The 22,752-nt window shown below is 35.2% G+C and overlaps 1 long non-coding RNA gene across 9 annotated transcripts; it reads right to left on the bottom strand.

The window, feature by feature from the left end:
• Window positions 1-5,134: 5,134 nt before the first annotated feature.
• Window positions 5,135-9,568, bottom strand: LOC110897138. Of its 9 annotated transcripts, XR_004873887.1 has the most exons (10): window positions 9,045-9,568; window positions 8,859-8,949; window positions 8,150-8,360; window positions 7,983-8,087; window positions 7,801-7,905; window positions 7,360-7,425; window positions 7,156-7,280; window positions 6,242-6,315; window positions 5,845-5,988; window positions 5,135-5,535 (listed from the first exon to the last, which is right to left on the bottom strand). It is a non-coding gene; the product is annotated as an uncharacterized LOC110897138 (long non-coding RNA). The 9 variants fall into 9 exon arrangements; XR_004873882.1 differs by having other exon boundaries at window positions 5,136-5,535; window positions 7,801-8,087; XR_004873888.1 differs by lacking the exon at window positions 7,360-7,425 and having other exon boundaries at window positions 5,138-5,535; window positions 7,801-8,087; window positions 9,045-9,130; window positions 9,289-9,568.
• Between the last annotated feature and the right edge of the window lie 13,184 nt (window positions 9,569-22,752).

Below are 22,752 nucleotides of genomic sequence, written 5' to 3' on the forward strand. Positions count from 1 at the left end.
CTAATTATCACAATAATGGTGGAAATCAGTCTCGTGGATATAATGGCAGATCTCGAAATAATGGTGGTCGGGGTCGTGGTCGTCGGCCTCCTCATTGTCAGCTGTGTAGAAAGGAGGGGCATTATGCATCTTCGTGTCCAAGTCTTGCCACCTATGCTCAACAACGTCCATCCATCGATGCAAATCTTGCACAAGCCTTTCATGCAAGTTGTACTCTTAATCCGAATCAGCCAGATTGGACCTCTGATACCGGTGCAACTACCCATATGGTTCCTCCAGACACTCCATTGAATAGCTCGGCCCCATATTCCGGTAATGAACGTGTTGTTTTCGGGAATGGTAAATCCCTTCCTGTTATTCGTGTCGGCAACACATCTATTTCACCCAAATTACCATTACTAGATGTTCTTGTAGTGCCTCATTTAACAAAGAATCTCCTCTCAGTTAGCAAGCTCACAAATGATAATCCTGTTGATGTTTTATTTTCTAATAGTTATTTTCATATCCAGGACAGGAAAACTAAGGAAGTATTAGCTAGGGGAAGATGCGACAACGGTCTCTATGTTCTTGATCACGGTCAAAAGGCATTCATGGCAGAAGTCAAATCCCCTCATTTACGTGCTTCTTATGAACAATGGCACGCTCGTCTAGGTCATGTGTCACATGACATTATTTCTTTATTAAATAAGTTGGGGCATTTATCTGTTACGTCTTTATTGCCTAAACCGGGTATATGCACCTCTTGTCAATTGTCTAAGGCAAAACATTTACCTTTTACGCATAATAATAAGCGTGCCTCTCATGTTTTGGATCTTATACATTGTGATCTTTGGGGACCGGCTCCTTTACCTTCAACTGATGGTTATTTATATTATGCTATTTTTGTGGATGATTTTTCCCGGTTTACTTGGTTTTATCCATTAAAGGCTAAATCAGAATTTTATAATGTCCTCAAAATATTCTTGTCCTTCGTTCATAATCAGTTTTCCACTATGGTCAAGATTTTTCAAAGTGATGGAGGCACTGAATTTACCAATCATCGCGTTCGCGATTTGTTTCTTGAGAAAGGCATTTTTCATCGCCTATCATGCCCATATACACCGGAGCAAAACGGAAGAGCAGAACGTAAACATAGACATATTACAGAAACTGGGCTTGCTATGCTCTTTAATGCTCATGCACCGGCACAAAATTGGAGCGATGCCTTCATATCGGCTACCTATATTATTAATAGAATACCGACTCCCTTGCTTGATAATAAATCACCATTTGAGTTGCTTTTTCATCAGGTACCATCTTATACAAACTTCAAAATTTTTGGTTGTCGAGTTTTTCCATATTTGCGGGATTATGCACCAAACAAGCTATCACCACGAAGTGACTCATGTATCTTTCTTGGTTATTGCCCACAATATAAAGGTTTCCGTTGCTTAAACCCATCTACATCAAGAATTTATGTTACTCGTCATGCATAGTTTGATGAAGCAGTTTTTCCCTTTAGTGGCAATATCCCACAAGTTAATGAATCCTCTTTACTATTTGCAAATTTTGATGAAATTTTACCCACTGCTAATACCCACTCCACATCATCAAACCACATACTCAAAACCAATAACCAAACCCATAAACCTATTTTCCCTACTCCTTGTTCCTTGTGTCCAGACCATACCAACCCCGTAACCAGCTCCACTTCCGCACCACATACCCAACCCAACTTACCAAGCTCTACTACCTCCGTTACCCAACCCAGTACCCCAGGCCAAGTCACCTTCGTGACCAATCAACCAGTCCCACACGTCTCTACCAACCAGCCAGACCCAACCTCATCTCACTCTTCTACCTCAACCGTACCACATCCTCAACCACCAAACGAACCTATACCAACTCATCCTATGCAAACCCGCTCAAAATCTGGTATTTTTAAGCCAAAACACTCTGCTGATCTAGCTTTTCTGGGACACAGCTTACTTCATACAGCTCTTTTTTCAGCTAAAGATCCTAAGGGGTATAAAACGGCTTCTAAACATTCCAACTGGGTTAAGGCAATGAATGAAGAAATGGATGCCTTGAACAAAAACAACACTTGGACTCTTGTTCCACGTCCAGATAATATGAATGTTGTTGGCTCTAAGTGGGTGTATCGTACGAAATACAACTCAGATGGTTCGGTTGAGCGCTTTAAAGCGCGATTAGTCGCTCAAGGTTTCACTCAAATACCGGGTCTTGACTACAACCACACCTTTAGTCCTGTTGTCAAAGCATCCACGGTACGCATTGTTCTGGCTTTAGCTACCATCAACAATTGGCCGCTTCATCAGCTAGATGTAAAAAATGCGTTTCTAAACGGCAATCTTAATGAAGTTGTTTACATGGAACAACCACCGGGCTATATTGATAACACGCATCCTAGTCATGTGTGTCGTCTTCACAAGGCACTTTATGGTCTCAAACAAGCACCACGTGCTTGGTTTCACAGGTTGAGTTCTTTCCTTTTGAATCAGGGTTTTCTTTGTAGCAAATCTGACACATCACTCTTTGTTTTTAAACGCAACTATTGTGTCATGTACCTGCTTGTTTATGTGGATGACCTTATTCTCACGGGTAATAATGAAGACATCATGGGCAAGTTCATCTCCAGTCTTCATGATGAGTTTGCGACAAAAGACTTGGGCCGTTTGAGTTACTTTCTTGGTTTAGAACTGACCTACACTGAGAACGGGCTTTTTCTATGTCAATCTAAATATGCCTATGATATCCTGGCTCGGGCAGGTCTTAGAGATTCTAAACCGGTTTCCACCCCGCTTGCTACAACTGACTCCTTTATCACTCCAGGAACACCTTTTCATGATCCCACTCTTTATCGCTCATTGGTAGGTGCTTTGCAGTATTTGACAATTACTAGACCAGATCTTGCATATGCTGTGAATCAAGCGAGTCAATTTCTGCACTCACCCACTACATCCCACTATCAACTTGTCAAACGTATTCTACGCTATGTTAAAGGTACGTTATCTTATGGGCTCACGTTCTCTAAACCTCAAGCCACAACTCTTGTGGGCTATTCGGATGCAGATTGGGCTCGTTGCATTGAGACACGACGCTCTACATATGGGTATTCTATCTATCTGGGAGGGAATCTTGTCTCATGGAGTGCCAAAAAACAACCGACCGTTTCACGGTCTAGCTGTGAATCTGAATATAGGGCTATGGCAAATACAGCAGCTGAAATCATTTGGGTCACTCACTTACTTCGTGAGTTACATGCTTTACCCCATGGGCGACCTACTCTCTTATGTGACAATCGCAGTGCTATTTTTCTTAGTCAAAATCCTGTTTCTCACAAACGTGCTAAGCATATCGACATTGATTATCATTTTGTTCGAGAGCTCGTATCATCCGGCCAACTCCAAACCAAATTCGTCTCTACCAATCTTCAGGTGGCCGACATATTCACCAAAAGTCTCTCACGACCATTGTTTGAACGGTTTCGCAACTTGCTTCGTGTCGGCCCTCCACCTATCCGATTGAAGGGGGTATTAGGAAATAATATTTCTCAATATTTGTAATTATTGTAAACCTTTATTTTCTCCTTGATTAGCTCTCATTGTATTGTATATATCTCTCAAATCTGTTAATGAGAATTATCACGTTAGAATTATTCTCTAATAGATAAGATGATTTTGTTTGAAGTTGATTTTGTGAAATTGTTTATAGATGTGATGGATAAGATGGATAATATAACAATTACAGAAACCACTATCACACGATACCTCACTGTTACAAACAAAACAAAACCAAACTAAACTAACTCAAACATGACAAAACCCAGTAAAACCAATCAAGGTGTACTCTGTTCGGTGGACGTTGCTAATCCGATGGCAATGAAGGGGCCTGCAAATCCATGGACGTTGTAAAATGACTTGCGATGGCAATGAAGGACCTGCAAATCAAGATGTACTATGTTTGGTGAACGTTGCAAGGTGACATGCGATGGCAAATTGGCAATGAAGGAACCTGCAAATCCGGTGTATGTTATCTTGCCGGTTGAAGTCCACCATCTGGTGTGGGTGAAGTGAAGTTATGGGCGCCAAAAAATTGGTTGGCCGTAAAAAATGAGGGAGGGGGAGTCCTTCGCTGGAGAAGAATGGGAGGGAGGTTGTGGACCATGACGGTGGTGTGTGCGGTGGTTATGGTGGTGGTTTGTCAAAGGCGTCGTGGGTCAACGAAGATGATGGGTTAGTGGGACCTTCTAGATATTAACAATTTTAGATATTATATTTATTTTAAGGGGGTATTTTAGTCATTTCAAACCCACTTAACACTAAGAACTAACGTCCATCCATATTATGGACTATCCGAGTAACAACCGAGGAAACCACAGGGAGCAAACATGCTATTTTAAAAAGGTGGGGACTAAAGATGAAAAATGGCAAACCACAGGGACCATCCGAGCAATTAACTCTTTATTGTAGATTTATCAAAATTCATAAAGTTACACTTTTTTTTAGATTTATCATAATGTTATGTGTTGCTACAAAGATTCTCGTATTATACTTGCATCTCGCACTAGTTAACCATAATGTACAAGAAAATTAGTAAACCAGTTATTTGGTAAACCTTTTCGGTTTTGAAACATTTTAAGTACCACTTTTATTGAATCGACATATTCAGAAATATAAAGAAAAGGTGTATTGATCTCAATAGCCCACGTTCAGTTGAAATAAACTTCAAAAGTTTTGAGAAAATATCTAAATGTTTTGAATTTGAATATGTTCAAGAGAGAGATGGACAGAGAATGTGGATCATAAAAATTAAAAAGGATTACAAGGTGACAGAATAAGAAGAAGGCAAAACGCATTTGATTTAGAGAAGAAAATAATAGATCAAATGGTGTGCTGATTAGATGAGGGTTAAATTTTAAATCCATTAATTTTAAAAGTTTTTATTTTTTATTTTTATATGAACTCATACAAGAGCTAACATTTTTTTATATTTGGAATAAAGAGTTAACCGAGTTAGAATTTAGGAGTATAAATGTAGGTATCTTTTTCATTCTAAAACGTAAAACCTTATGAATTTTTGTCTTAAGTAATTTACTAGTTTAAGAACCCGCGAACTTCGCGGGTGGACTAACACACACATATATAACTTAACATTGTTAAAATAATCCTTTGAAATAAATAAACGTTCAAGTACTAATGAAATTAGTAAACTACAATGAACTGAAAAAAGGAAGTGATGCAAAAATCACAAGTCATTAAAAACTTCTTTATACACCGCATTTGATGTATTATTTGTAGGTTTCTCGTCTTTGTCGATGTTTAAATAGAATTTGGAAATGAACGAAATGTTCCATATGCCTACCAGAATACAATGTGAAGGAGATAGTCAGATGCATATGCATATGCATACCTGAGTATAGGCATTGTTTCCATGCGAGCTGTAAGTGGCTGAAGTTGAACCGAACACGCCCAGTTTGTAGGAATACATCTTCTCCACCTCGTGTTAATATAATAATATTTGGTGAGCTTTATCCTACGATAATACAAAACAAAGAAAACAACACAATTATCATAATCGTTTAAATCCAACTATGTGGTAGTAACAAATACTTTTGCTTATGTATGTTGTTGACTATATACAGTTCTAGCCGCTTTGAATAAAACTCGTACCACACTGGTTAAAAAATACAAAATTGTAAATATAATTATTACTTACAAATAGAACAAATGTAATAGTAATTCATAACTCTCTAAATGGGTTGGAATTCCATCAGTTAGTGGAAAGTTTGTGGGTCAGCCCAACCCGTTTTGAACCCGTGACCAAAATTTCAAGATTTCTCACCACTGAAGGTTGCCCCTTAAAGAGCTTCAACATTGTTGGCGGAGTTGAAGTTTTTGGAATAGCAACCGTCATATCACCTTTCATATTAGCCCAACTTCTCTCAAGAAAAAGATATTTAAAAGACCACATTGACCAATCTATGACCTGCATATAAAAATCAGCATATTAACTCAAAAAGAATAGCATATTATAACATGGCAATTTTTTGAAAGTTACCAGAATTAATTTTGATGATTTTTTCACGATGGCTAATTAGCTACCAAGGCATACTCCAATTTTATAAAAAGTACATGTTCAGAAATTCAGATGCATAAAAGTATATCCTAAAAGCAAGAAGTGAAATTTCCTTATTACAACCCTAACGTAGAGATAAAGCGTTAATATACTTGATAATAACCTGTACAAACACCCATCCAATAATTTAACCAATATCACTTTTGTGATTAGCTATATCTCCACCCTTCTCCTTACCTGTAATCATAGTTAACAACCGATTAGACAAAACATCAGTACGTCTATCTTACCTATCATTTCTAATGTCTCTGAATTTGCGCACACTTGCACCAAATGATAGTCACCCATAATCCTATCGACTATAAGAATACGATTCATGTATAAATTAAAAAATATGTGAGAAACTTGGTTGTGATTTTTCAATAGATGGTAGTTCATTTATATAATGTTTTAGGCTATCATATGTGGCACCGACAATATTGCGTAATGGAATCTTGAAACCAAAAACTTAACAAACCGACCGACTTTTTCATATTTCTGTAAAAGTATGATGTACCGACACTTCGATCTCAAACGCCAATTCCTCGAAATTCTACACAACTTTGCCTCTAGTTTTCGTTTTTATTACTAACGAAAGATATTCTAATTTCGAATAACACTAAGTAGTCTTAATTTTAAGTTAAAAGAGGTTTTAGATGATCTAGCTTGATACTTTAAAAGAACCAAAGGTCTTGTAGCCTAGTACTACCAATGTTTGTACATAGTGGTGTCCCTCCCCATGAGGTTAAGAGATCGAGTCCCATGATGGACATATGTAGATTTAGGAGTAGAATTAGAGGGGTATGTGTGTTCAATGTTCTAAAAAACACTTTTTTAAGTGGCTGTAACCTTTACATGACACTGACAGACTATCTAGTTGACCAATATATCGAGTTCGGCCCCTGCCTGAAATTTTTCTTGAAAACTTTCGCCTCCCTCCCCCATCTTAAAGTCCAAGATCCGCCACTTCCCAAAAGCAAATTAAGATGCATGAATATTTATAATATGGCAAGTGGTCAATGTGAGAAGGGTACTTACGAAGCCAAAATAAAAAGTAATGGGTTGAGATGAAACCATAGCACAGACATCAGAGTACTTGCTAAGAAACATCTTGATGTAAGGAACTTCATCAACAATGGCATCAGCACCACCATGCTTCCCACCTTTCAATAAAGCATCAGCACAATCTTAATACCAATAATATGGCCTAAGTTTATAATCTTGGAATTCCAAATTGCTCACTGTAACTCCTCTCATAAAAGAGTTCCCTTGAAATCCAAAAATTCCCTTATTTGATGCCAATGTAAACTGCTCAACCATCAACATTGAAGCTAATTAGTCTTACTTTTAACAAATTCCCTTATTTTTTGTTTAATTACTTACGAAAAATATTATAGTTTTGAATAAAAATCATTCGTTGAAAGTTACCAGAATTAATTTTGATGATTTTTTCATGATGGCTAATTAGCTACCAAGGCATACTCCAATTTTATAAAAAGTACATGTTCAGAAATTCAGATGCATAAAAGTATATCCTAAAAGCAAGAAGTGAAATTTCCTTATTACAACCCTAATGTAGAGATAAAGCGTTAATATACTTGATAATAACCTGTACAAACACCCATAAAATAATTTAACCAATATCACTTTTGTGATTAGCTATATCTCCACCCTTCTCCTTACCTGTAAAACCCATCAATTGTCACAATCACACGTGTCGGAACCACTTCTAGCCGCTTCACTCACCGGCCAGTGAAAAACCAATATCATCAACCACCAACTAAAGACCTAAACCACCAACACCCATCCAATAATTTAACCAATATCACTTTTGTGATTAGCTATATCTCCACCCTTCTCCTTACCTGTAAAACCCATCAATTGTCACAATCACACGTGTCGGAACCACTTCTAGCCGCTTCACTCACCGGCCAGTGAAAAACCAATATCATCAACCACCAACTAAAGACCTAAACCACCAGAATCATTCATCAGTTGTCGGAAAAATTGAAGAAGTGGGGTCAGAACTTACCACACTATCGGTAAAACATCGCTAATTGATCGATTTAGGATAAGTAGGAGGTGGTGTGGTGTGGTGCTCAGGTGGCTTGGGATATATTGGTAATGCATGATTCCCAACTGGTGCTTTGACCGGGTATAACACGACGCCGCTGGGGAAAACAGAAAATTCCCTATAGCCAGAGTTCTTCAGTTTCAAATTACATGTCGAATGAAGGATCCATCTGGGTTGAACAATTTCATTGTCAAATCCAACAAAAAAATAAAAAATTTTGTGAAGCAAAATCTTAACAAAATACAAAATTCTGTTTGCCTTGCAGCAACATATGCATTATCAAATCTAACAAAAAAACTCAATCACAGATGATCAAATAGATATACACAGGTTAGCTATCGACCAATGAACATAATCAATTACTAATAAACAATTTAAAAAAAAAACTAAGTTGTTTATCTACTTAAGACTCTGGACCCATAAAAATTATTATACCATTGCGATTGTGTTGGGATATATACACTAAGTTAGGTCGTAACCAAACATATAACATAGATCTAAAAAAGCTATCAACTTTATCAACATTCACAACAAATCTTGAACAACCCAGATCCAATTCATCATAATAACCCTCAAATCACAACAACAAATCAACAACAATTGACAACAACCCATTACAGATAACATGAACAAAAATGTACCACCAAATAAAAGTAAAAACATTTACCCATCATGAGAGAGTCCACAAGGAGGTAATTGTTCTTGAAAGAATTGAAACCCCTAAATGGTGTCCGCCAAAAACGACCCAAAGGCGGTACCTTCAAGTGCACATAATGATATAATGCAATATACAAACTGAAATCACTACAGCCTAACGAATCAAAGAAGAAAAAGTATGAATCAGTGTACATACCTCAACATTGATGTGTCTTTGTTCACATAGACATTTCCACAAACAGGTGGGCTACATGTAAATGATGAGATAAAGAATCTAGTTGCCTGAATGGTGATCAACTTGAATTTCATACAACAACATATGCTAACAACAAACATCTAAAACCCAAATAACAGATTAATAGATTAAACTACAAACCCAACATATGCTAACAACAAACATCTAAAACCCAAATAACAGATTAATAGATTAAACTACAAACCTTCAATTCTGTTAATATCGGACGGGTTGATGGGAGACGCGAGCACTTTAACACAGACGCCGTTTGATTTGATTTCAACCGACGGAAGTTCGAATAGCCGCCGCCAGAGACAACATTAAAAGACCGCCGACAACGACGGGCTTCATCTGAACAGTTGCTTACCCGAGGTATTAGAAGACGAGGAGAGAAAGATTAACAGCCGCCGATCGGATAGATTTAGGGTTTGTGAGAGCGTGTAATTGGCAAGGTTGGAATGATTGAAGAGAGAGAGAGAGATCACGTGGTGTGAATGGAAATAAGAGAAAAGAAATCCCGCCCAAGAGGAATTCTATGGCCAAAGAGAGTGTCCACATCACCCAATTGATTGCCTAAGAAAAGGACATGTGGCATTAAGTGTATTTTTTTAGTATAATAGGTAGATGTGTCTATTTGGTTGTGACACGTGTTAAAATTTTATGAGTCTAGATTTTTTTTTTTCGTTTATGTTATTTTGACTCCTTAGTATTCTATTTCTTAATTAATTTTTAAAATAAATTAAATCCCATCTTATGATTTTATATAAAAAGGTTGAAAAAGTTACAAGTTGTTCTTTATCTTTATACCATTTTTCAGGCGGTGTCCTTTTTAATGAATGTTGACGGTGTCTTTTACTAGGTATTTTCTTGCAAGTTTAGTCCTTTACACCCAACCTAGTTAAAAACCCTGTTAATTGTTGGCAGGCGATGTCCTTTACTAGGTATTTTGTTGCAAATTTAGTCCTTTACCTAGGTATTTTGTTGCAAGTTTAGTCTTTTACACCCAACAATTAACAGGGTTTTTTATTTGGGTTGGGTGCAAAACTAGTAACAAGACCCTTGCGCGTTGCGGTGTGGGTACTTCTCGAACGGATTAATCCAAGCGTTATGTTATGTGTTAACCATATGAAAACGCACGTTTTCACGTATCCGATTGAACTCAATGTATCCTATAGTTGCATTGCGATTGGATCAAAATGTAACGTAAATCGAATTTATATCGTACAATCATAACGTATTATACGCGACCCGACTAACTCGAATTTATATTGTCAAGCCAAAAACTCTCGAGGGGGACAAAGTGGCATTTACAAAGTTCATAAAAAGTTAAGTGGTTAAAAATTGTATTTCCTAAACTTAAGGGCTAAGAAAAGATAATAATGAAATTTGATAAAGTTTTGGGGTAAGAAGGAAACTATAACAAAATTGGGGCTCAAAAGGAAACTACCACAAAGTTGGGGTGTTAAAAGCAAAGTATTTATAAAATGGAATAGTAGTTTAAAAACTAAGTTTTTCATTTTATTAAACTTTGAAAGTACCAAAGTTAAGGGGCTAAATTTGCAATATTGTAAAAGTATGAGGAATGGGGAGGCAAAGCCGGTGAGGTTTCCGCTAACTTTGTCTTTTAAAAGTATGTTTTTTAAGGGTGACTTTCAATATGTACATGGACCATTGGTCACCGGGTTCCCGTCAAGGACGGTTACCCGTCAGCCCAGCATTCGCAGACGCGATGTTCTATCGGGCCCCGGCTGCAGCTCTGACTGACCTTCGCCCGGAAACCATACTGCCCCCACACGAGAGACTCACTGGGGTAACAGCTGGGTAAAACCGGGTTGCCCTCCGGATCGAACCATGCCTTGGTATGAAACGATCCATCATTGGGACGATCCCCAATACGCTGCAGCCGGGAGTCAAACCGGTGATCTCCAAGAAGGAACCGGCCCAACCAACCACTATGGAACCAACTGGGCTGGAAGGGGTTCGTCTTTTAAAAGTATGCATATAACTAGGTTTATCACCGTCGCCGTGTTGCGGCGAACTTCTTTTATTATTTAGTCTGTGTTTACATGTGTTTTGAAATCACTACGAGCGCGTTGCGCACATAACCGTCGACAAGATAAAAAGAAAAGAGTAAACTGCCATTTTGGTCCCTGTGGTTTGGCCAGTTTTGCCATTTTAGTCCAAATCTCAAACTTATTACATCTGGGTCCCTGTGGTTTGCATTTTGTTGCCATTTTAATCCAAAACTCAAAATCTCTGAATTTTGACTGTTTTAATGACCCTTTTTTGTCCTTATCTGAAGGGGTAATTTGGTCATTTAATTTTCATTAAAGCAATTCATTTATTAAAAAACCCCAAATATAAAAACCCCCTGATCATCATCATCTTCAACCTCTCGCCTCCAAGCACCACCACTTGCCGCCAGATTTACTGATCTTCATCTACAAATCAATACAGAGTACAGATCACTCAAGATCACAAACCATTTTTCCAAAATCAAATATTTCTCACTCCCCATGTAACAATTTATTACACTAACATGATCTGATCATCTAAACCACAAATCAAATAAAGCCCTCAAAATTTATTACAATTTCTCACTCCCCAATACATCACACCATCTAAACCGCAAATCAAATAAAGCCCTTAAAATCTCCCACATCCATCACTCAGTTGACCCATTAAAGTTAAAGATTTGATCAAAGAACATCAAAGCTATAAAATTTAGCCAAACCCAGAAACCAAATTGAATAAAGATGCAAACTTGAAACTTCAAAAACTCAAATGTAAACAAGCCTATCACTAAAATGACCCATCAAAGTTCAAGATTTGATCAAAGAACATCAAAACTACAAAAATTAAGCAAACCCCATAAACCAAATTGAATAAAAATGGAAACTTGAAGTGCAGCTTTGGGTCCTCTGTTCCACCACCCTCACCGCCATAAAACCCCTTTCTCTCAACCACCTTCACCAATTCCATTTTTCTCACAAGTTCTAGAGAGAGAAACACCTTGACCGTTTCCATTTTCTCTCTCTAAACAAATAATCAACAACTTTACCTGATAAATCTTACTGCCATCGTTGACCGATTTTAGAACCTCTAAAGCCAAATTCAAAGCAACTCTCAAAGCCTGTAACCCTTTAAGATCACCATCATCAAGCTGTTGTTCATTATCTTTAAGTTCCTCAAACAAAGGGCTCAAAAGCTTCACTCTCCTCATCAAATTCCCATACATCTTCCTTACAACGTTTCTGCACTCGGGTAACCCTGAAATTTCTCTGACCGAGTCAACGAGTTGACTCACCAAATCTCCTCCTTCTTGATCGGCCATTATTGGGCCACCAAATTCACACACAACTGAAGCTTTCAAGATAGTTTTTTTTCAGAGAATTGAAGAAGATGAAGTGGGTTTGAATGGCAATGGGTTTTGTTGAAAGAAAAGGGTTAGAGTGGAGATGATTTCTGGGTTTATTGAAGAAGCAAAATCATGGTGAAATCCCTAAAAGCGTGTTGGCTAACACTATTTATTAGGTGGGTGTTTTTGAAGATGGTGAGAGAAAGTCAACAACGGTGGTGGTGGTGACGCCGGAGTGGCGGTGGTGAGAAGGGGGAGGAGGTGGCGGTGGTGGTGGTGCTATAGAGAGAGAGAGAGAGAGAGAGAGAAGAGAGATAGGGAGGAGGTGGCGGTGGTAGTGGTGCTAGAGGAGAGAGAGAGAGAGAGAGAGCGCTATTGTTTGATCTGGGTTTTGGGTTTTAATAAGAGAGAGAGAGAGCAGATTGGGTTTTAATAAGAGAGAGAGAGGGAGAGTAAAAAAATTGACCAAAATGCCCCTGCACTAAAGGACAAAATAGTCAGTTTTCAACAGTCAAAAAATAGGGTTTTTGGATTTTGGACTAAAATGGCAACAAAATGCAAACCACAGGGACCCAGATGTAATAATTTTGAGATTTGGACTAAAATGGCAAAACTGGCCAAACCACAGGGACCAAAATGGCAGTTTACTCAAAAGAAAATGTAGAAAAAACACTAAAAGATAACCGAAAAAATCAATAAATAAGTTGTATGGTAATGATGTTGTTCGTATGAGATCTGTGGTCAAAGATAAGCAAACGGTACTGGGTACTGGTACCGAATTTCCCGAACCGAAAGATGTTAAGTATCAATTCGGTACCGACTTTTGGCGTTCCTGGTACCGATTTTTACCTTCATATACCGGTACCGTAACCGGTATTGATGTAGAAAAAACAATAAAAGATAACCGAAAGAAAATCAATAAATAAGTTGTATGGTAATGATGTTGTTCGTATGAAATCTGTGGTCAAAGATAAGCAAACGGTACTGGGTACCTGTACCGAATTTCCCGAACCGAAAGATGTTAAGTATCAATTCGGTACCGACTTTTGGCGTTCCTGGTACCGATTTTTACCTTCATATACCGGTACCGTAACCGGTATTTTCGGTAACAGTATCGATTTGGTATCGGTTAGCACCGAGCTCACCCATACCCTTGAAACTCAAAAAAATCATTAAAAGTTGAAGAAAATCTACGGCACCCGTGATCAAGGATGAGCAAATGCTACCGGGTAGAAGTACTGAAATTCCTGAACTAAAAGATTTTAAATATCAATTCGGTATCAACTTTTGGCATTTTCTATACCAGGCTGATGCCGATTTTTACCTTCTTGTACCGATACCAAACAAAATCGTACATGTATTTTATTATAATATTAAAAGTAGTATTCATTAATAGGTAAATGATCCTGTAAAAAGTGGGACTTTTGTGAGAAATGTGAGAAATAATTTGGGAATGACAAGTGTCCTTTATCCTAATTAATTCAAAAGGGTATATTAGTAATTTGACATTTTTATCATTTAATTGATTTTCAAGAATAACTGCCAAAAAAAAAAAAAAAAACTGGCGATGAGTTTTTTTTAGGGTTTGAATCGAATTTTGAATTAGGAGAAATTTTAGGAAACATTATACATCTGATTGTTTTATATTCTTCATCATCTTTTAATCGCAACATCTTTTAATCATACATTGTTCATGGCGTGGTGTTTTAAACATCTGGATACATTGTTCATGGCGTGGTGTTTTAAAAATCTGGAGACATTGTTCATGGCGTGGTGTTTTAAACATCTGGAGACATTGACTATGATTCAAGTCATGGTGTTTTATCCGACTTGAATTCCAGATAAAACACCATGACTTGAATCATAATCAATGTCTCCAGATGTTTAAAACACCACGCCATGAACAATGTCTCCAGATAAAACACCATGACTTGAATCATAGTCATGTTGTTTTAAAATCTGGGAATGTTTTGTATTGATTGTCCAGATAAAACACCATGACTTGAATCATAGTCATGGTGTTTTAAAATCTGGGAATGTTTTGTATTGAATCATAGTCATGTTTTGTATTGAACAATGTCTCCAAATAAAATACTATGATTCAAGTCATGGTGTTTTCTGGATTCCAGATAAAACACCATGACTTGAATCATAGTCAATTTATCCAGATGTTTTAAAACATCACGCCATGAATCTTATTACAGCTCTTCTAAACGTAAAACACCACGCCTTGAATCTTATATAAAACACAGAGGCTTCCGATTTAGATATTGATTATTTATTCCGATTTTTAAGGAAAAAGAAGTGAATGTAGGTGTTTTTGGTTGTGTAGGATACGGTTACCATATTTGAAACATTGAAAAAAACACTATTGCCCTTCAATTTTACATAAGGTCCCTCTAATTAAAACACAATTTACATTTTTATACCCTATTGATCTCAACCATTAGATCAAATATCCAATGGTTTAAAACACTTGTTACTCTTCTTACATTTTAGACACTTTTTACCATATCCCTACCCTTCATTAATAATAATATATAAAAACAACTGTTCATTCACTTCTTCTTTTATGATATATGAATGTGAAACAATAAAAAAAAAAATACTACAAATTAAACATTGTAACACGTGCTAGTTGACGATATAATTCCTGCTACCATATTCACTTTCAACAAGTTTGACCTATTGATAAACAATTCGAATAGATCTCTATTAATCTTCAAAACAACAAATAACCTGAATTGGATTTAAATAATTATGACTTTATAACAGTATTAATAATAAAAAAAATAGATAGTTGTTGAAAGTGATTAAACTAATACCATAAGCTTTTGACATAAATATTATAAGAGTTGCCCTTTGGCATTTTGACTTTTAAGTTTTATCAATCTAGATGATTAAACTGATAACTCTGACAATGTGTTTATGGTGGAGTGGTAAGGGAGAGCCTTGAGTTTCCAAGAGACCCAACTTCAATTCCTGCTTCTCCCCATTAGTTTTCAGCGGCACCTAGTAATGATGGGAGACTAGGCGAGTAGGCGGCGATCGCTAGTTCGATCCTTGAACTGAATGGGTTTTACCTCACCACACTGTCGTGCCTTTGGGCGAGTGTTCACGGGCTTCTGTCCTAGGTGAGGGTTTTCCCCAGTTCGGAGACGAGTGTATCCCGATGTGGTTAATTTCGCCAGTAACCCATTTGAAGGATTCATTGGCCGTTCAAAAAAAAAATTAAATTGATAACTCAATACAAATTATTGTTTATATAAACAAACTTACAAAAGTTTTTTTTTCATTTATTTGCAATCTATATAGCAGATGAGTTTGTTTTCTCAAGCATATAACTTTATATGCTTACTTTATACATATTATTATAAAAAGAATCTTTACTCTAAAGCAAAGAGCTTCAAAAGTGTTATTTCTAGATACAGGTTCATAAGTCATTGTTATTTTTAATTAAATATAATCAAGATAAGGTCATGTTTGCTAGTAGAGCCCCATAGTGAGGGGTTATGTGATAAGTGGCAATTGTGTAAGAAATGGGGGTTATAAGGCTTTATATAACTTGATTGTGTAGTAGGGATATATATGTATGGGATTTTATATATAGTGGAAAGTTCAAATGAGAAGAAATTTTTTGTAAGAATACAAAAGAAGAAATTTCAACCAATAAGAATGTTTTATTTTACTTCATTTAATTTTGGTATTTAATATTAGTGTAAGGGCATATTGGTAAACTTAGATGGATCATTAATTGGTAGTCTTCCTTTTTAATAGCTAACTATATTAAATTTGTAACTTATTTTGAGGAAAACATACTTTTCAAAAAAAGAAAAAATATATAATTTAAAGTGTAGCGTAAATTACGAGGAGTGTAGAATGAATTACGAGTTGTGGAGGATAAATTTCCATATGTGTAGGATAAATTTCAAAACGTGTAGGATAAATTTTGACATGTGTAAGCAAAAAATTTAAGTGTGGAGGATGATAGAGTTTATGACTAATTAATTAGTCAAAGATAATAATAAATGAGTTGAGAGAAAACTATTTAATGTCTTACATTTGTACACTTTGTTCTTTTTCTTCTTAATTTAATTTTCTTCTCAAATGAACCTTCCCTTTTATATATATGCATGTATAGGGTAGTGCTAGACAAAAAAACCCTTAAATTTTTAGAAAACTCTGGAAACTCAAATCTCCCCCCATTTTTATCCAACCTCCCGACATTTTTTTTTTTGAAAAAAATAACACATGTAATATACATGTTTTAAAGTGTTTTGGGCCAAAAAAAATAAAAAAGCGCCGAAGGAATTTTTTTTAAAAAAATAAACAAATTTCAGCAATGTCCGGTTGCCTAACATGTGTTAGGCACAAAAGACAGAAATTGCTGATTTTTTTTTTAAATCATCCCTTTGGCGCTTTTTTGATTTTTTTTGGCCCAAAACTCTAAAAAACATGTATATTACATGTGTTATTTTTTTCAAAAAAAAATGTCGGGAGGTTGGGTTTTCTAGGGTTTTTTTATATATATAGGGTTTTCTATATAGCCCTACCCTGCATGTGTATATATATATATATAGGGGTAGGTTAACGTACAAATGCGCTTATAGTACATTACGTACGCTACAATCTCAGCCGTCCGATCATCTTCCCGCATTGAATTCGCATGTTTTTTTTGTAACAATTTCGCATGTTGGTTTTTTAACATGCGATTTCATCAAAAATTACACATGCGAAATTGTTACAAAAAACAACATGCTATTTCATCAAAATTATCACATGCGAAATTGAATTACCACATGCGAAATTGTTAAAAAAAACAACCTGCTATTTCATCAAAATTATCACATGCGAAATTGAATTACCACATGCGAAATTGTTACAAAAAAACCAACCTTCTATTTCATCAAAATTATCACATGCGAAATTGAATTAACACATGCGAAATTGTTAAAAAAACACCTGCTATTTCATCAAATTTATCACATGCGAAATTATTACAAAAAAAAAAAAAACAACATGCGATTTTCATTGCGGGAAGATGATCGGACGGCTGAGATTGTAGCGTACGTAATGTACGATAAGGGAATTTGTACAGTACCCTTTACCTACATATATATATATATATATATATATATATATATATATATGTGTGTGTGTGTGTGTGTGTGTGTGTGTGTGAGTGGGGAAGAAAGGGCCACTCCGTGAAAATTTTCACAAGGAGGAGGGAGAGGCCACACATGGCGCCCCCCATAATGGTGGTTATGGGCGCCATAAGGCGTTATGGGAGGATGAGACCCCATATACAGCCCCATTATAGGTGGTCTAATAACTTAAAGAAAGAGGCTTGAAGTTTTTAAAACATGTTGATAGCTGAAAGACATAGGGCATGCACCAATCAGTCTTTGTCCCGATTGTTTGAGTGTTATGTGTCTTAGGTCCAAGGTCCAAGACTTGATACAAAACTACAATCGAGCTGATGGTCTCACTAAAAGCAGTCTCTCTATTCGTACCGGGTAGAGATAAGACTGTCTACATTTACCCTCCTTAAACCATATATACCTTAACTTTAGTATCGATGAGATTTACTGAGTATGTTGATAATGACTATATGTGTGAGTTTACCTTTTTAAAAACAATCCAAATGATGAGGAGGTGATGTATATTTTAAATTACAATCAATAAGAACCTTTTTAACTACTTAAACATTTTAATTGATACATAAATTAAAATAATATTAGTAACAATAATAACATTACAGGTAATTTTGGGAATGTAGAACTATAATGTTAGTAGGAGTAATTTCTCAGTTCCTGTCTACTACACGATAAAAATGTGAAAACTTGGTTCAACAAAAGTATATGTGTCGAATGTAATGTATTTAGGTCTAGTTAATCCTTGTTTAACATTGAAATAGTTGTGTTTAGCAAAATGTACAACTATAATGTCGATGGGAAATTTCTCGGTTCTTTGTCTACTACAAAATAAAATTGTGAAAACTTGGTTCGACACAGTCGGATGTAAAATATTTAGGTCCAGTTAACCCCTTTTCAACATTGAAATTAGTTGTGCTTAGCAAAATGTATACTTTCCATCATATTTCATACTTTTTTTCTCGTTCCTACTCAATTTGGATCAAGGGTATCTATTTTATTTTGTAAATAGTATTGCAAATTTTGTTGTCTATTTTGTATGTTAATGTTTTCAATGCAGTGTATTTTTATATTATTTTCAAAGGTTGTTTAATGATTTTAAAACTTAAGATTCCTTGTTTGATTATTTCACGGAACTTTAATTACAGGGGAATTGGCTTGAATTACGCATTTACGCATTTCACCTCTTCTTTTTCTCAAAGTATTTTTTTATTATCACTATTAAACATCATTTAACTTACCTCAAATAGTAAACCTAATTTTGATATTATCTATCAACGTGTTAATGAGAACTTTTGAGTGACACAAACTAAATAACAACCGTCCACTTAACCAATAAAATGAAGTAAAAAAGAAATAAAAACTAAACTCATATCAAAATTAGTAATTAAGGACGTGGCTTATCATCACCACCTTGTCACCGACCCTGCGACCCAACAAATGTCCTTAATATATAAAGTAAAAGTATACACAACAAAAAAAGTCCGTTTAATAATTAAATAACGTTTAATAATTAAATAAATAAATAAACTTAATATATAAAGTAAAAGTATACACAATAGAAAAGTACGTTTAATAATAAATAAACTTAATATATAAAGAGTTACAAAAGTGAAACCACAGGGACTGAAATCACAATTTTTAAACTAATGGACTGAAATAGTTATTTTTTACAAACCACAGGGACGAAAACAATAATTAACTCTAAAATAAATAAATAAACAAATATATTATATTTTGAAGATGGTCATGTGTAATTCAGTAAATTTTAAAAAGCATCTACGAAAGACCAAAGAGTATATACAATTATAAGATCTACATATAGAGTCTTAGTATATTATAAGTTATAGTATTATTTGGTTTGGGTAATAGAGTTTTATTTTTATTGTATTTATGATTAAACTTTTTATTTAAGGATTTAGTGAATTGATACACATTATACTTAAAGAGATAAAGAGATGGTAAAGCAGGTCTAAACATAATGCATGATGACGGGGTTAACAATACAATCAATGCATGCATATGCATGCACCATTTCAATTTCTTATTTGGGATGCCTTGGTTGCTGGTGTGATGTGTTTTTGCTCATTATGCATATTAAGGGGCATGTTTGGTTAAGATTTTTGAAACAATTTATTGACTTATTTGGCTTACTTAGCAAGAGATGCATTCTCTTTAATATACATATCAAGCCTATTTATATAACCTTAAAATGAAATGTCGGTGTATTTTACTATTATAGTCCTTCCTTTTTTCCTACTTTTACACAAGGTCAATTCAATTGAGAAGGAATTCGGTTGTTTAATGGTAAGGAGCCCAAGCCCCAAGGCATGCAGAAAAATATATATCAAATAATTATTTCTTCTTTTTTTTACTTCATCAATTCTAATTTTTTTCACTTTGTATTATTTATTTATTTTATATATATATATATATATATATTACGTTATTATTTGTTAGATTTGTCATTACTATCGATTACTCTAATCATGTTTATGACTTATCATTTTCTATAATATCACTATTTCCTTTGGATAAACTAGATTTTATCCAATAAATTAATATTTTATAACTAAATTATTTAATTTTCTAACTTATTTATTGTTAAACTAGTATTATCGCCCGCCGCGATGTGGCGGGGGATTCATTAGTTATATATCATGTTAGATGAAAGGCACATATTTCTCACGATGCGATGGCCATGTCAAACAGGAAAAAAAATAGATGAAAAAATGTTGAACCCCACACGCACGTTGCGGCGTATTAAGTCGGAAATTTAGAACGACACGTTAAACGGAGAACTTATGAAAGATGAAAAACATATAAGAGACTAAAGTTGAAAGTAAAAAAAGTGTTGAGATTAAATTGTAAAAGATGAAAAGCTTTTGGTTGAAAGTAAAAAAAAATTAAAGGGGTTAAATTGCAAAAGATGAAAACTTTTGAATTAGAAGTGAAAAATCAAATTAATCAAAGGGGTTAAAATAATAAAGATTGAAACTTTAGACTTAAATCGCCAAAGATTGAAACTTTAGAGTTAAAAAAAGAAATCAATTAAACAAAAGAGATAAATAGATTTAGTTAAATTGATATTTAATATTAGTATTATTATTAAATTATTTGGTGAGAAATTACCAAAGAATGACACGTGTCTAAAAAGGATTTTTGTTTATTAGTATAGAAAGATATATGTAAACAAACGTGATAGACATTATTTACATATGTTTACTTAAAAAAAAACTATTTTTATGTGTATATTTTTACATATGTGTTCGCATAAATTTGAGTTGGTCTACGTTTTGACGTAATTTTTTTTTTCGAAAACAACTTTTATTAAATATAATACGTTTTCATTTAAAAACACATTTTTGCATGCACATATTTATTTGTATGTGTCGGTATAAATTTGAGTTGATCTACGTTTCGACATAAATTTTTTTGAAAAATCGAGTCAAGTCAAATATAAAATTTTTTAGTGCGTATTTTTTAAAAAGCATTAATAAAGCCCTTTTAATTATACAAATCAGTTTTTCCATTATACCCGTTACATTTTCTATGTATAAGTTGTTTCATATATAATATATAAAACGTTATGATTGTACGGTATGATTTTGATTTACTATACGTTTCGATCCAATCGCAATGCATATATAGGTTATATTGAGTCGGATATACCAGAACGCGTGTTTTCATAAGGTTAACGCATCATATAAGGATTGGACTAATTCATTCAATGTTTGCAATGTACCCGCGTCGCAACGCGGGCGGACCTCATTACTAGTTATTATCAAAGAGAAAGATGTTGCAATGTACCCGCGCCGCAACGCGGACGGACCTCATTACTAGTTATTATCAAAGAGAAAGATGTTGGGTGCATCTAAAGTTTAAAGCTCCTAGGAATAAAAGTTAAAAAGATTAATCTCCATTAACACAAACAACCCGGTAATCATTCAACACATCAGCACCATCTTTTCTTCTTTTATAGCTAACACTATATGGAGTGAGGGCATGAAAAAGTTGTGTTATTTGATATGTGGCTGCCACGTCAGCACATGTCAGAAAAGTGGCGTGGTGCAAAAAAGGGAGGAGTGTGAGCGGCGTGGTTAGTGGCGTTTCTATAAAAAAAAATAAACAAGAACCAATTAAAACCAACCAAAATCCACAAACCAATGAAAAGTCACCACCTCACCACCCATAATCCCCACGCCGGTGAAGATTTCCCTGCCCTACACACCACACCACCCTCCCGCCACACGCGGGCCGGTGTGCCTAGAGTGGAGAGGCTTTCACGCCCACTCCGTATGATCTAAAAGTGTTAGGGGCTGTTTGTTTACCTCTTAATGAGACTCTTTGGTTCAGACCTCTTACTCTTACTGATTCAGCACTTAATGGTTCAGACTGTTTGTTTCACCAGCAGATATCTGAATGGTTGAGACATTTGCCTCTGAATGGTTAAGCATTATACAAAGTCGAATGGTTAAGGCCTCTAATCTGAATTGGTCGGACATTTGCCTATGAACGGTTAAACATTATACAGGCTCTTAATTTTTCAGACCTCTTACTGGTTCAACACTTAATGGTTTAGACCTCTTACTGGTTCAGTACTTAACCATTCAGATGTCGCCAAGCAGCCACTTAGTTAAATAGTCAGTTGATAAAGTCAACACTTGTTAAAGAGTAAAAGGTAAATAGAAGAAGTTTGGACAGGTTTTGACAAGCACTGAAAGATAAAGAGTTTAATGCTTCTAAACTTCAAGGGGTGGAAATATAAAGGTAGTAATTAATTTGTTAATGTTTGTTAACGAGTTCATGTCACCCGCACGTTGCGATGGAAATTCAATTTGTATCAGTTCGATGTATTTGGCCATCAATATCGTACTTGCACTCGACATAGCAACCGAAAAAAAAAACTAAAAAACATAAAATTGTGATATAGGCAAAAGGATACTGATACATCTATTAAGTTGCTCAAAAACCATAAAAACAAATATTGGTATCCATTTAGATTATAGCAATATTGATACAAATATTGCTCGATCTAAATTGGTTTAGTTTATCACAGTATCTTATGTATCATCACTCGCATATATTTAAGGGTGTTTTTACTGTATGGTGATCTAGCAAACTCCTTCCGAATATGCACATTTTACAAAAAAAAAAA

Source organism: Helianthus annuus, chromosome 12, assembly GCF_002127325.2.
Source record: "Helianthus annuus cultivar XRQ/B chromosome 12, HanXRQr2.0-SUNRISE, whole genome shotgun sequence".
Taxonomy (NCBI): domain Eukaryota; kingdom Viridiplantae; phylum Streptophyta; class Magnoliopsida; order Asterales; family Asteraceae; genus Helianthus; species Helianthus annuus.